We start from the raw sequence: 9,698 nt of genomic DNA on the forward strand, positions 1-9,698 counted from the left end.
CAAGTTATCAGGGGATTCTTAGCTTCTGCCCAAACTTGAAAAAGGCCTTGGCCATCAACAGGGTTAAAATGGAAACGACTCAGACGGTTTCTTCATTCTTCTTTGATTTATTTTAGTTCAAATACTTCTTTTCAGTGCGAACACGTCTTTTCAGGTTGAAAACCTTTACAAGAAACAAACATAACATACAGCACTCACAAACTGCCCTCCATCAAATACACAAACAACCATCAGGTTATTCTCACCCTTACACCAAACAACATACTTCAAACAACCATTACTCCCACTCTACAACAACCATTACATGAACTAACACAAAACTTAAGCACACTTTTGCAATAGATTACCATTAAACAGATCAACAGATAACATCAAAACATTGTCCTACCAGTAGCATCCCTGGTAATGGCCAGCAAGTTAAGTCCCCCATCAGCAGTCACCATGTGCTTTACAAACACTCACACACACACTACCTGTGCTTAAGTGACTCTGCACTTCCTATTTCCTGGCATGAGGACCACTTCCTGTTTCAGAATAAAAGTTGTATTTTCATCAAAACAAAAGTCCCTTCCCAGTTACAATCTGACAGCACACTCACTGTTGTCCTCCTCACGGTGTTGGCGAGGCAGGAGTGAAGAAGTACCTCCAAGTAATCTGCAAACGCAAGCTGTCATGAATATTTTTTTCAAGCTTGTTCGTTTGGTCAACCCACGGCACCCAAAGGCATGCTTTTTATTTCGAGTCTTCGGGTCTGTTCGAAATGGAAGGTAGCTGCCTCGATGCCGTAATAGACAGGTGTATTACAAGACATGTCTTTCGGGTGAAAGCGTTGGTTTCGAGCGGCCTTTTTAAGATGTAATTTACGGTAACGTGTGACGTTGGTACGCTGCAACAACGTTATGCTATCTAACGTAGGCTAACGTGCTAAAGGTCAGACAGTTGGCTGACAAACGCCTCGCAAATCACATCAACCATTTTTGCTGGTTACAATAACGGTGTTATCGGATAGTACAGTGTCTTTTTCTCGGTTTGAGCCGGTTTGAAAAATCTAAGCGTGAAAACGCCGAAAAATGTACATTTACACAAAAGACATGGCCGTCAGCCGAGTTTGGTCCGGAGTTTAGCTGCTAAAGTTATCTTCTGTCCTGTCGTTTGAAGCAAACCTTTTAGCTCTGGCATTGGTCTCCCATTATGTATTCATCACTTCACTGGATTGGAAGTCCATTTTCCAGGCTCTCGCACGCCCCCTTGATTGAGGCAGAGGTTAGGTTTGCCTCCCCTATGTGCTTTTTCACTGTGGTTTTATGACAGATCAGCAAGACTAAATAGCTTCTTCACATACGTGAAATACATTACATTACCTATTATATGGATACATACGACATATAATAAAAGTGTCTACAAATATTTCAGTGATGACAAACAATAAGAAAGCAAAAGTCATGCGCTCAACCAAGTGTGTGAGGGATTGCACAATCTGAGATGAGGCGAGGTGAGGCAGCGACGAGCTGCGCCTCATCTCAGATTGTGCAATCCCTCACACACTGAGCCTCTGTTTGAACAGGACATGGTCAAATTCAGCGATTTTGATTATAAAAATGATCGGAATCATACAAAAATTAAATTTAAAGCAAAGATCAGTAGATACATATTAATATTTATTTCATCATTATTTGTTTTTTACTTTTCATGATGACTTTTACTTCTCATGAGGTACATGTATGACCCGTTTTCTACTGCCGGGCGCTTCACTGCAACTGAACAAACTTACCACTCTCCTACTTCAGTTTGGTTTCAGAATGAGATAATTTTAGGAGGAGGATGCCATTACTGTGGCTCAACTAGGAGTCAGGTGCAAATGGGCCTTGTCCTGACAAGCTAGACTCAAAGAGTAATGTAAAGGGAAAAGAATATGTGTTCCCACTGTCACAGTTTTTCAAGAACACGGAGAAGCTAGGCCATGCCTGATGCAGCCTCTGTTGATTTTTTGTTCCTATAGTTGGCCCTTTTTTTGGTTTAATACCTGATGGAGATCTGTGACGTAATGTGCTTTGGTGAAGTGGACTGGAGTGGGTGGCCGGGAGGGTATTGGGGTGGGTGGTTGGGTTGGCCTGTGCCCGTGCAACATTCAACACAGGAATGTTTATGATGAAACTGTTACCAGAGCACAAAATTGTTTACAACAGCACAAAGTTTTTCATAGATCTAGCCTCATCATTTTGTTGTCAAAGTGCACCAGATTGATGCATTGAACTTTAAAATGTGCAAAATGTTCTTATATATAAAATATATTCCCCGGGGAGCATGCCCCGGACCCTCCTAGGGGGTTTGCATCGTTGTCACCTTTTTCATCCCTGATGAGTTTGCACCCCTGATTACCGCTGCTTGCAACAATAAAAGAAACCAACTACATCCTGCCATTGGGTCCTCACTTGCGTACTTGGCTAAAGCGTTGGTTAACCAAACCAGCGACCCGGGTCCCATCCCCGATCGAGCCTGACACCTTTAGAGGGTGATATGGAGTCCATACCCCCCAAAAACACTGAACAATGGATATATCTCTGTGTACACAATGCTAATTGAGAAGATATCTGACTTCAAAACTGTTTGATTTGGTATATCAGAAAAAGTAAAGTGTTATTTCAACATGAAAAATAATTTCTATGATTTCCGCCTATTGTATCACTGTGTTTAGAGGCTTACAGACAGTACACAAGTGAAATAAATGATCAACATACCTTCAATTGGTACATGTGCACTAGGTACCTTGCTACTCACACACACAATTTGAGCAGGATCAGAGCTTCCCTGGGAAAGCTATACAGCATTATGAAACCCTTGCACCCTCCAGACAGATCTCTATCGGCTCTTTCACAGTTTATGGGGTGCATCACTTTATCTATTGATTTCACAAAATGTGCCTTAAAATAAAGTTACACAACAATGCATTTCATGAATGGGAGACCCTGAAGATAAAAAAAAAATACATTGTTGTGTTTTGTTCTGACTCGGGTAGGGGTACCTCCTGCTAGACTATTAGCTACTACCACAAACTGGTGGACCTGAGCTTGACGCAACAGGTACCGTGGAGTATGACGCATGCCCAGTTGGCACCTTGTTGTTCATTTTATAAGGGGCTGGGCAGACTGACAAGAGTGCCACCTAATTAACGTGCAAATTAGACGGACGGGGAGAAGTAAACAGACGGTGCAGTGACGTCAGCTTTAACCCCGTCCTGCCACACTTACCTTCGAGATGCCACTGAACATCTGCTCTGTCTCAGCATAGACATTTACATTTATACATTTAGTCATTTAGCAGACGCTTTTATCCAAAGCGACTTACAAGGATGTATACACATTTTACATTAACACTGATGGCACACTGCACATCAGGGGTTCAGTGTCTTGCTCAAGGACGCTTCGACAGGGAATTGAACTAGCAACCTTCTGATTACTAAACAACTTCTCTACCTCCTGTACCACTGTCGCCCCATAGGCTTGTGATCCTGTCTAATTCACAGAGAACAAAAATGAAAACAAGATTGTCACGTCTCTCTGTCCCCTCCTCCACTTTTCTCCTCTCTTGACATTCTAGGGTTCTTGCTTGCAATGTACACACATCACACACGCACACACACACATACATGCAGACGCACCCACGCTCACACACATAAACGAGTGAGAGAGAGAGAGAGAGGCTGCTCTATTTTCCTAGTGTGACAAACCAGAGGTAATACAAATACAAATGCCATGACATCAATAATGGAGGATTCCATTCCTTTCAACATTCACGGTGGCTTCCCCAGACTTTTGTCTGTAAAACATGATAAAGCAGGAGACTTAATTAAAAAACTCATTATGCTGTGCCGATTTTTTAATGGGAGAATTTTGGCAGTAGGTTCTCAAATGTAATAAAAAATGCATCGTTCCCTTGTCTTCGCAATGATCATACACATGCACAAACACACACATAGAGATACACACACACAACTGCCATATGTACTGTAATAATGTGGGGATCTAGGAGGACAGCTCTGCAGGAAGTCACGTGATTAGCAGGGGTTTGGTGGGTCACATGACAAATAGGTAATGATAAAAGAACTAAAGCGAAGTAGTAAAATATTGTCGCCAGTGTAGGTTAGATCCTTGGGCTATCGCTGCATGGTTCAGTGTTGCAGCGGATTCCCCTCTCATGCAGCTGTGCAGACTTACAGAGGTGGGGTTTAGGAGCGTGCTGAATGGACACTATTTCACCAGGGTGGTTGTAGAGGAAAGTGCCCCACTCTCAATGGAAGACAATGGAGTCAGATGAAGGGTATTTCACCATTGATGTGACCAACTATGAGCTGCTGTGGGTAGACAACCACTGATTAACTGACTCAAATAATGCAATGTTATGTGTGTATTTTTATAATTCGTTTTGTACTTAATAAATGTGCTTAAAGGGTTTCTTTGTATCTGTAGCTTTGGAATTGTCCTTCTGCCAGTCTGGGGGCACTCTAGCCAAGTAGGCCTATGTAGTACAGTACAGTGGGGTATTTGGTGTATCAGTTACCACTTTCACATATGGCTAGAAGGTGCCATATGGTGTAGGGGCTCTTTTGTTTTGAAGTATCAACTAGTTTCACAGTGTTGTAGAATCATGTCTGTAAACCTTGGTGATTACCTTGCAGAACACAAGAAATATCAGTAAAAGCACCTGCTTGAAGGGTAAATTAGGACACAACCTTTTATCATATGCAAGACATTATTTAATATATGATTGCTCGGTGCAGTCCCCAAACCCAAATGCAATATTCTCTGTGTCATCCTATGAGATAAGATACAAACGAACAACAAGATGGCTTGTAAATTAAATAAAATAATGTATTATTTTATTACAGGATCCTCCTTAGTTGCCATTGGCTGGGCCGCTCTCTGCGGCCTGCGTAGCTGCATTGGGGGTTGAGGCCCCTCCGGCTAAACCAGCCGAGCAGTTTCTTCCTCCCCTCGTCCTCCAGCTGGTCTCTCTCTGCTGAGGTCAGAGCCTCAAATCTCCCAGGCTGCAGGTTCTGCTGGGCATTGCTGCGCACTCGCGGCTGATACTTGTTCTAGTCCAGTCTTGGACGAGACACAGGCCTCACTCGGTCTCCATCACCAAGCTGGTGAGATGGGCTCCTCCCGTCCCCCTCGGCCAGCTGAGGTGTCCCATTGCCGAGAGATGACTGGTTTTGGTCTGTGGATAGAGAAAAAATTATGACTCAAATAAGCAAGTGTAACAACATAAACCTGCAGGCGTCCACTACAACTCCTTTAGGATGTTAAGCCATCTGAAAATGTTGAACTCACCGCAGTCCTCTTTGCTCAACTCCTGGAACAATTTCACCAGCGAAGAGCCCCTCTGGCTAAAGCAGCCGAGCAGCCTCTCCTCCTCCTCCTCTCCTCCTCCAGCCGGTCTCTCTCTGCTAGGGTTAAATTCTCATGCCTCCCAGGCTGCGAGGTCTGCTGCTCTTCCCTGCGCACTCGTGGCTGGTACTTGTACCAGTCCAGCCTCGCACTAAACACAGGCCTTGTATTGAGGGAGGTCTTTGTCTCCAGAGACTTAATGTTAGCATCTGCGCTTGAATTTGCCATGTCTAGAGACACCACCACAACTGCTACACTAGCACCTCCGTCCATTCTCTCCCCAGTTCTCTCCTTCCCCTCATCCAGAGACATATCCTTCATCTCGGCACTCTGCACCTCAGGGATGGCCATCACAAGGTTCTTCAACCTTGTTTCTTCAACATCCTTTCTATTCCTGTCGGCCATCTCCTTCTTCTGGCGCTTGGCCTCCTTCCTCAACTGACCTTTCATTTGTGTGTTTCACAGTGAAAATTCCAGAAAAGTTGATTGCCCACTATGAGAAGGTGGTAAAGCTTAATGCTCTATGAAAAACATTTACCAAGACCAAGAGTGTTGCTGCTTTTGCTAAGGTTCGCAACTCTTTTTTATGTCACAGAACCAAATGCGAGCCTTATTCAGGAGTCAGGACTTAAAAAGGAAGGATTTGCACTTTGATATAATGAAGAAATATTTTTTTCATGTTTGTATGTGCCTCTTAAAGTAACACCAAGCAACAATTTGAAACTTTTTTGAGGTTTGGTTTTATACGCAACTGGTTATGGTTGTTTACGTATCTGGCTGGTTAGAAAAGTCGTTCCCTGAACCATTTGAGCATTTCAAATAAAGGTTGAGATATGCTATTGAAGACTGAAACGCATGTCTTTTTATAACCACTTATATAACAACTAACTAACGAAAAGCCAAAGTCTTATTTGCAAGTAGGATATGGTGCAACAAAAGATATTTTATTGTCGCAACACAAAATCAGCAGTTGTTTCGAGACACTAAGTGGCAACCCCTTTGAGGGGAGAAACCCACACGCAAGACCAAATATGCATTCTAATGCCTGGTGTCTGTGGGGATTGGGCAGTGTAGCGTGAGAACCCAGAGATAACAGAAAATGAAATAGGATGTGATTAAGATAAAGTCATCAGAGGCAAAAGACAAGAAAAAGAAGACTGCACTGACGGGGTGGTCTTGTCTTGCAATTGAGTTGGAGGAGGGGGGTGGGGGTCGGAATGGTGGGATTGGGATATTGGTGTGCAACAGTGCATGACACCACTCACCCTCAGGGCCGAGCCATGATTAGACTGACAGCTCAGATGATGTCATCAGCATAAGCCCTGGCAGTGTGTACTTCAGAAGGATGCCCAGCCAGCCAGGGGGATGGGCGATAAGAGGGGCAACCAAGCGTGCTGCCTTCTCTCAGGGCCAGCCAGCAGAATGCTAAGCAGGGTGGGTAAGAGCCCCTAAAAAATAGAGTAGAAAAAGTGATTGCTACATAATCTAACTAAGATGGTTGTACATCGTTTCTGCTCATTAAATATGGCAGAAAAGTTTTTCTTCCTCTCTTTCTTGTCCTTTATTCCGCCCCTCGGGATTGTAGTTGTTAATTAAACTTTGTTCAAGAGAAGAAAAGAGAAATATTTAATTGATTTAAGTTGCCGACGACTTGCACCAAAAGTTCAGTGGAGGTTAAGTCAAGGGCACTTAAATCTGTAATTTCTAAATATTTCCCCCATGCTCTGACTGATGCTGCAGCTATGTCTTGATGGATACAATCATTCCAATAAAATAGAGTAAGTTTTTATGTTTGACCCCATGACTTTGATGCTACAGAATATGGAAACATGAATACAAAAAAAAAAAACAAGATTTGGATTATCCAAAAATGAGTTTGCCACACAATACTCTTAACTTCACATTTTATTAAGTGAGATTTTTCACAAAACTTTAAAGGAAATGTTTTATTCATTATCAACACATACACTTTATACTGGGTTAATGGCTAATGGCTATACCACAGAGTAGCTAGCTAAGAGCATAAAGTGAGACGCATAAATAGAAGTACAACTAATTCATGAAATGATTGATATGACTAAAATGGCATGATCATTTTTTTTTTTTACCATATTAATGTACATTGTCAGACACCTGATGCAGAGAATGAACAGAAACACTGGAAAATACCACTGTTGACCTGTCCCCACCAAACTACATCATGGTATTTTTGACAGCAGAATCTACATGTTGCTCTACATCGAGAGCTTGTCAGATGGCACTTGTGCTGGCATGCGGTGTCACCGTCAGACTGAAAGTCTAATGTTTGGCATCTGAGTCCTCTTTAGCATGTCCCAAATCTGCCACCAAGTGGACGGCATCAGAATCTATCAAAGGCTTCTAGAACACTCACGGGTGTTAGAACGATTGCATGGATCAAAGCGACTGCTTCCTTTTAGAAATCAGTGACACTACATCCTGCTTACTTACACAAGTCAAATGTCAGAGGGATGAAGCAAACATAGTGTTGGTGACCATCCTGAAATCTTCTTTTGAGCTGAAAATGATTGAAGTATATTTAAATGTGTATGGCTCTCAGTAGAAGTACATTTATTCCCCATAATGTGTTACCTTGAGGGATTAGCCCTTTAAGTGTTTCACCCTTTACTTGCCAAAGATTAATATAAAGCTCTTGCTGTCTTTTTTGTTCTCTCTCCTTCAAGAGATTCCAGCTAGATTCTTACCGGACATCTTCACCTCAGTTCAGTACAGTTTGTGAATATTCTTTATGACCACTAGGTGGAGACCTTAAGCTATAGTGAACAAGTAACACACTGAGTTTAAGACGTCCTTGTTGGCAGTTGGCCTTATTCCAAAGACGTCCTTTTTTAAATATCTTGGTATACCGATGCAAATCTTGATACAGCATCCCTATTTCTTTTGTTTAAAGAGGGATCGGTAATTTGCTTAAACATAATTTCCTTGCTACTGACAGAATTTCTTTTAATCAAGCTCTGTATGTAGAGCAAGATTCCAATATTAAAGTTTTTGAAAATCTTTTAAAAACTTGTGACTGCATTCTTCTCTGGATTCCTAGTGAAATCATATTTTTCATCAGTCTTGATAAAAGCTGAAGGTAGGCATACAGTTGCTAAAGTGTAGCCATGATCCTGGCTGGATCTAGTCCTGCATCTGTTTTAGGTATGGCTTCAGATTAGGAACACTGTAAATTATTCATATCTGTCTTAAAAGAATATGTCTTTAAATCATCTTTGAATTTCTTGCAAGGCATTTTACACTTCCTTCCACAGTGGTGGGATGTATTTGATCGATTGGAAATGTTGAAAAGGTTTGTCCAAAAACTTTAAAGTGTAAACCCTCCAACAGGCATGAGCCTAAAATGCTCAAAAGTGGGGGTCGTAAACTCCTGTGAATGATGAGTCTCAATCAGCAATTGAAAATGATTACAGAGCGGCAACATATACATTTCATGACATACAGTAGATATGTACCAACTTGTCGACTCCACATCAGCATTGGCCTTGCAAGGCTCAGGGCTGATTTAAATCAGTAGATTGAGCCATTTTCAACCCATAAAATGATAATAAATATATGTGGTCATTATGTAATTATGTTTATGTTTAATTATGTTTAATACATCATTACATTTCACTCATCTCCGAACTACCATGGTAAACAAATATTAGCTAGCAAATATTTTTCCATTCTCTCAATCAGTTCAGAATTATCCTGCTGAAATGTGGTACCAATAATAAATGTGCATCCACATAAAGGACCAAGCACATAATGTCCATTCATCACTTTATTCCAGAAAGTGTTAGCCATGACATTACAAATACTGTAATTGCAAATGGCTATGAACAGCTTCCCTATTTAGATAAATACTCTGATCTTGGGGGGGAAAAACAAAGCACTTATTTTATCAGGCCATTCACATAGACATTTACTCAGACAGGAAATTGTTTTTTTTTATAGCTTAATTTGGCATGTTTGAATATGTTTATAGGAAAAAATGATATATACTATATCTGTGGGAAAGAAGGGAGGGGAGTACAGATGGAACTGATGAGGCAGAGAGGAAGACAGAATACATAGAAGCAGGAGAGAGGAAAAAAAGAGCGACGGGGTTACAAAAACACAAAAGAAAGCAGTATTCACTATTGAAACATGACCGACCTCATAGGTCTCCTTAAAGTTGACGACAGGCCTTATGTGAGTGGGCTTAAGAAGGAGTGGGGGACATGGTGGAAATGAGGATCCAATTTAAACAGGGCTTGGGAAAAAGTTTCAACACAGCGTGAGGTGTAATTT

Source organism: Clupea harengus, chromosome 11, assembly GCF_900700415.2.
Source record: "Clupea harengus chromosome 11, Ch_v2.0.2, whole genome shotgun sequence".
NCBI classification, from domain to species: domain Eukaryota; kingdom Metazoa; phylum Chordata; class Actinopteri; order Clupeiformes; family Clupeidae; genus Clupea; species Clupea harengus.